Genomic DNA, 6,879 nt, shown 5'->3' with positions numbered 1-6,879 from the left:
ATTGGTGCGAACACGGATATGCTGTCTATCCTTGCCTATATAGGGAGGGATGATTGGCATGTTTATGATTGGCTTTATTGAGAAGAGATATTGACTGTTAATTAATGCCAAAGCGGATATGATGGCTCTCATTGCCTATACCAGGATGGATAATCTACATGTTTATTGCTTAGCCTTATATAGAAAAACTTATCAAATGTCTTGAAATTGGTACCAAAGCGGATATGTTGTCTCTCCTCCTACCCCTGCTACTCCTCCCCCTTCTGCCTGTGTTGCGTGTTGATCCCCACGACTCCTCCACAACTCCCCATCCGTGTTGAAGATCTCCTTTCCTAGGAAATCTTGGAGAAAGAAACTGAAGCGTTCTCCCTTAGGGTAATTCTGAAAATTGGCTCTCAGAATATGCCCCACGTTAGAGGAATTCACAGTGATAAAGCCTCGGACACCTCCTGGGCATTGGACCATACATGTGTGGGAAGGGATTCTGGAAAGAATATCCACTGCCCATTCTAGAACTCTGTCCTTGTTGTTGAAAAATTTCCACAAAATACCAATTACAGGATATATTCCAGGACCTTGGTATGGCTAATTGCTTCGATTTCTTGTAATGAAAAAGAGTAGGAAGTCAAATGAGAAGAGAAGAAAGGCAAGCAAACACTGGTTGATTGCCATGGCAAAAGCTTGTCATAATGTTCATGCATGGTGACAGGAAGCTTCTCCTGACAATCATCAGATATACCTGTGAGTTTCTATGCCAGCTCCATGAAGTTGCTTGTGTCTGCCTGAACAAATGTTGTAGGAATTGCAATCTCTTGAGTTCTAGCCACTTCGAAAGAGGAGGGAGCCTAACAGTGGCTCTCCTTCATCTAAGCGGCCGTGAGTAGGGGGTATCTATTTTTTCAAGTGCTTAGGACCTGCACCTTACCCCAACCACAATAACAGGCCATCGTGGATTCTGGGCAAAGAGCTTGTTGCCATAATCTAGTTCCCGACGAATATGATCCATTTCTGAGTAGTTGCTCTTGGAATAGTGTAAACCCAGAGTTTTGGCCCTCACCAACCGTATTGATTGCAAAATGGCAGGACTGATGATCAAACCATAGATTTTGTCTTGATCAATTTCAAATAATTCTTTTGGAGGATCAACTCCAAGAACAAGTGGCACATTTGCAACCTTGTACCCCTTTTGAGATAAGTAAATTGAAAGTGGAGTCTTGCTTGTACGTGAGACACCAACTAATACCAAGTCTGATTTATGAAGATTGTGAGGCAGGGCTCCGTCATCCTGTTTAATTGTGAATTCTATTGCCTCAATTCTTTTGAAATAACGTTTTGAGAGGGGTGTGCTTCGGGCTGGACTACCTCGAGGAACTCCTGAGGGTGCAACTCCTAGGTGGGCTGCAATGGCTTCAGTGGTCGGCCCAAGAATATCAGTATAAGGCACTCCCCACAACTGGAAAGCATTCTTTGCCGCCCCTGCCATGTTCAGATCTACCAATGTGTATAGTAGAAGCGCTCCCTCCTTCGTTGCTTGTCTAATGATCTCCATAAGACGATCAACTACTCTAGGTATATTCAGGTGTGCTAATGCTGATAATGATAAACTGCCACTGTTTTTTGAAAGAGAAAAAAATATGGCTCTTTGCCAAAAGGAATAAGAATGATCACTATTTCCAAAGCTAGAAGACAACACAATCAGACTAGGGCCATTTCTGATATCTGTCTCAATGGGTGACACATTAGATTTTTGTGTTTCATTCATTTGAGATTGCTTGTTGTGCATGGCTAGTTCGAAGGGAAGGCACTGTTATCACTCCAAAAAACTCTCCTAGGTTGTAAATCGGAGATGGTTGGTAACATGTAATCTTCAATATTGTTCTTTGAACTATTGGAATAAATGATGGCTTGAATCAAGTTAGATAATGATTTCAGCTCTATTCTCACTCAAGACATGCATGAACACCCCCAATGACACAAGGATTTAGACCACAAATGGTCAATAGTTTGTAGATTTAATGGATAGATGGAGAATACTGACAGTACCAGCAAATTTCATACATGAACATATATGAATGGCTAGCTACAGGCAACAAATGAACTTACTGACTATACTGGCAGATGCATATATAATAACACATATAAATGGCTAGCTACAGGCAACAAAGAAGCTTGCAAATCTAATATATCAAAGCAGAGATAAGATGACAGTTATCTAGCCTTAAACACAAAGAAAACCTGAAAAAATTGTTCAAGTGCAAGCATAGAACAAAAGAGAAATAGACATTGAACATATAACAGCAAAAGAAGCTTGTGTTACTAAATAATGTAGATGAGAAGCTTCAAGGAACAGAAGAGGAGTAATCTCCAAAAGTTGAACCCTTATTACATCTTACTAACAACTATTTATAGCATGTTTACAAATGCTCCTGAGCTCTAAGAGGTTCAGAGTCTTAATCTGTCTAATCTATCCCTTAATTGTTTGATTCCCTCTATGGGAAAGCATGGCTTGGAGGTTTTCCTCTTCTGACAGACGAATAACCACATTCAGATATCTTGGGTAGTTGTTGCGCTGTTTGGGAGTTTTTCTGTGCTAGAGATGCTCCATAATGTTTGTTGGTGTGGCTGTTGCACTGTCTATGCTATTGATGCTCCCTGATCTTGTTTGATTCGGGTTGCAGTATGCTATGGCCCTTCCAATGATTTAACAATGCATGCTTCTGTTATAGAAGAACATCACTACTCCTGTGGTGGACCTCTGTTGAAAACAATGTATATTTATGTTTTAAACAGAAAACATAGCCATCACTGCTAAATCCTGCTGTCTCTGTACTTTTAGACTTCAACAGTCCAGAAAAATGATTAATTCCTTTATCGGGTCAGCCTTGGGGGTTACTGTCGCATATCGCAGCCGGCCGATTCCCTCGCTTCCCTTTGTATTTGGCAATTCATGAAAAACACTGGAAAACATGAAAGATTGCCTTCGGTGGACTTCAAAATATATATATTTCACTTCCCGGACCCTTTTGGGTCCGGGCTTCATCGCTATCGGCGTTGGCCAAGGTTCCTTTGTATTTCGTTGAAACAATGAAAATACATTAAAAATGCATTGAAAACGGCCTTGTGCGGACTTGAAAAATTATGAAATATCATTGCGAATCCCATCGGGCCCGGGTTTAATTGCTATCGCAAGTCGCATCCATATGTGTGTAAAGGCTGTGCCCCTTGGCTTCCGCTGATGGCGATCCAGTGATTTAACATGGGCCGTTGATTTGTGCGTGCGATCGACGGTCCACGTTTAATCGCCGATCGCAGTCGCAACTTCCCCCTGGTCCGTGCCGATAACGCTGACTTGCCTCCGCCGATTGCAACCCACTGATCCAATCATCGGTGATCACTAATTGGCGGTGTCCAACACCGATTTCCACTGCCTGCGACCGCCGATTTGCGATTTAGCCACTTAGATCTGGGCCGTTGATCGGCCAGATCTAACAACAGTTGTGCATTCTTGGGTCTTAAGCCTGCAACAATGGTTTTTCATGGTTTTTGAAGTATTTTAGCCTCCCAATAGTGCATTTTTTCCCTTCCAAGGGCTCTCGACATGTGATGGTTTTGCTCCTTGGATGATCTTAGTGAAGATTTTGAAGATTTTAAGAGCAAATTTGGATCCTTTGGCATGATTATGTTGGATTATGGAGAATTTAAAGGGCATACTTGGATCCATTTTTGGACTGTTTTCCCACAAGGCTAACACAGGCTCCTTCTGGGGATGAAAGCCTCCCTATGAGGTTTCAAGAACTACAGAACAATGCCTTTCCTGTAAAAATAAGATCAAATCTTCCTCCTAGTGTTGCATTGGGCATGGAGTCTATTTAGCATGAAATAAAACTTGAAAACAACATATTTACAATACCAAGGCTTGAAAGCCTTTAACTGAAATAAAGTTCGAAGAACAACCCATTGAATGGGCCATCAAAAACATGTCCTCCTTCCTTTAATTCATTCCTTTTGAGAAAACAAACACCAAACTGAAAATAGACCATTTTTACCTTTCTATCAAAGGTTTCTCTCTTTTGGTCAATGTGCATATTAGCGAATTCATCAAAGATTTGTAAAAGCCTATTGATTTGATCCTCTACTTCAAAAAATTTCCAGCATTTGATATTATCAGGTAGAGATGGTCTATATTTCACCTCCTCTCTGTATGCTTTCAGCCTTGGATGTTTTGATTGGGAGGTTTTGTACACCTGCTGAATAATAAGGTCTGCTTCATACTTTGATGTGTCATTTGTGACCTGAAAAGTTAATATGAAAGATGAATCAATGCATTCTTGTGTGGGGGACACAAGGATTTCACCTATTCCTACAACTTCCTCAGAGCAAGCCGCATCAAAGAACATGTCCCAAATCTATGGGCCTTCTTCCTCTGTGATCTAGAAAACTGGTTTTTTAAGCTGTGTAGAGGCCAATTGATATGGCTTGGTAATGTCGAGACCGAGCTTATCCATGACAACCTTGGGCATGGGATTATGGCTGGATCCATTGTCCAGAAGGAAATTATGAAGGATTTCATCATGAATATACAAAGAAACATAGAATGATGGGGAGATGTCTTCACAATTTTCAATTATTGGGCTAAGATTAATAGCCGGTTGATCATCTTGCAGATTTACATAGTCAGTGGAGGCTTGGATTGCTTTAGGCTCAAGATCCTCAAGGATGGATGCTTTGAAAGACTCATTCTTCACTAGTTCAATCAGAGGCATAGGTATTCTTGGCTTCTGAATTTCTGATTGAAAACTGAAAGAAGGGGACTTGTCAAGGCCTCTTACCTCTATGGCTGGAGATTTGAGGATGATACGATCAACTACTGGTTGCTTTTGCTTACTAGCTTGTTGTTCTGCAGGGGCATCAGCTTCATGAAAGGGAGTTTCCTTGACATCATTCATCATAGAACTCAAATTATATTGGTGCCGATCTTCAGTTTGTAGAACAGCTTCACCATCCCATTCTCGACTGTTAAGGTCATTGAATAATGACTTCTCATAGGTAGCTTTAGTTAAAAAGGTGGCGCTGCCTTCATCTTCCATAGAATGGATCTCATCATCTTCTTCAAACTTCTCTTCTTCCATGACTGTATTTTGAAAAGGTGTCTCCACCCTTTGGTCTTCACTGGCCTCTTTGCTTCTTTGCAAAATTTTCAAATGATCATTTTCTCTTCTATATGGATTTGGATTTGGAGGAGCAAAGGTATTAGGAACTCTTCCCTTCCTAGAGTGCTGCTCAACCTTTAATTTGGAAACTTCAGAGGCTAATGACTCTATCATCTTGGCCATTTTATCGATCTCGAGATCTGAAGATGATGAAGGCTTGCCCCTCTGCCTCCTTCTATCGGCATTACCTTTGAGCTTTTATGCAACCATGATGTTTGATTCTACTTCCAGGGCTACATCTTGCATATCAGCCAAAGAAGCACATCGCCTCTCACTCAACAATAAACAGAAGTCAGAATCAATGGCACTGACATAGATGAGTCTAGTAGAGGTAGTGGTGGGTTTTACTTCAGCTGGTATCTTGTTGTACATGTGCTTAAGTCTCTTATTAAAATCAAACATCAGCTCACCATTTTCCCTCTGTAAATTCCCAAACTTAGTGTGGTAGTAAAGGAGATCCTTCTTATCCCCCCAATGCTTTAGGAATGCATCATCTAAGGCCTCAATATCTGCTATAGATGCTGGGGTCAGTTCCATGAACCATTTTCTAGCCTATCCATCTAGGCTTTGGACAAAGACTCTCATCTAGACATCATCTTCACTAATGTCCAGGTTATCAGCATAGCTATAGAATGACTCAAGATGTTCTTCAACTGAAATACCTTCACTCCCAATGAACTTAGGCATATACTTCTGATACTCTCTAGTAGGCATAGCATTCAAAGGAGTGGGCAATATTAGAGGTCCATACCTAACAACTATGATTCTCTCCATTTTGGTAGGTGCTTGTGGACTTGCCATAGCTGTGGTGGCTAAAAGAGTACTGGTAGTCTGAATGATGGAGGGTTGAGGAGTGATTGATAGGACTGAAGGAGTATGATGGATAGGAGGCGAGGTTTCCTTTGAGCATACAACAAAAGGAAAACCTAAAGAGTAAGGAGCTTTATGAATCTCTAAGAGTTTTTCTTCACTTCTAGTATTAGAAACTATACTCTCAACATGTATTTGTTCTATTACAGGCCTTTCCTAAAGAGATATAGGAGATTGTTTAGGTTTACCTGAACCTGATGCTCCTTTCTGTAATAAATTTCTTTCTTTGATAATCTTTTCAAGGTCAGGTAATGGGTAAGCTTGTGACTTTTGAGGATTTCTCCGAGTATGCCTCACAAACTAAGCCAGAACTATGAAGTGGAGTTGCCAAGAGGTTCGGCCTCTAGTAGAGTCACCAGATAGATGATTACAACCAAAAAAGTGCCCAGACTTTGTCTATCATAAAAGCTGGATCTATGTCGTTTCCCAGGGAAGCTGAGCTTCTGTTTCCTCTCCCTGGCAACGACTCCAATTATGTTATCACTCCAGGAAACTCTCCTAGGCTGTAAATTGGATATGCCTGGTAACATGTAATCTTCAATATTGTTCTCTGAACTATTGGAATAAATGATGGTTTGGATGAAGTTAGATAATAATTTCAGCTCTATTCTCACTCAAGACATGCATGAACACCCCCAATAACACAAGGCTTTAGACCACAAATTCTCAATAGTTTGTAGATTTAATGGATAGATGGAGAATACTGATAGTACCAGCAGATTGCATACATGAACATATATGAATGGCTAGCTACAGGCAGCAAATGAACTTACTGACTATACTGGTAGATGCATATATA

The 6,879-nt window shown here is 40.8% G+C and overlaps 1 pseudogene; it reads right to left on the bottom strand.

The window, feature by feature from the left end:
* Positions 1-907: 907 nt before the first annotated feature.
* On the bottom strand, positions 908-5,129 carry LOC149249993 (putative pyruvate, phosphate dikinase regulatory protein, chloroplastic pseudogene; annotated as a pseudogene).
* Positions 5,130-6,879: the final 1,750 nt, after the last annotated feature.

Source organism: Pinus tabuliformis, chromosome 7 (assembly GCF_031772625.1).
Source record: "Pinus tabuliformis cultivar Carrire ecotype Pingquan chromosome 7, CPIR1, whole genome shotgun sequence".
NCBI classification, from domain to species: Eukaryota; Viridiplantae; Streptophyta; class Pinopsida; order Pinales; family Pinaceae; genus Pinus; species Pinus tabuliformis.
The sequence above is the reverse complement of the archived record's forward strand: the minus strand, read 5'-3'. Positions and strand labels throughout refer to the sequence as shown.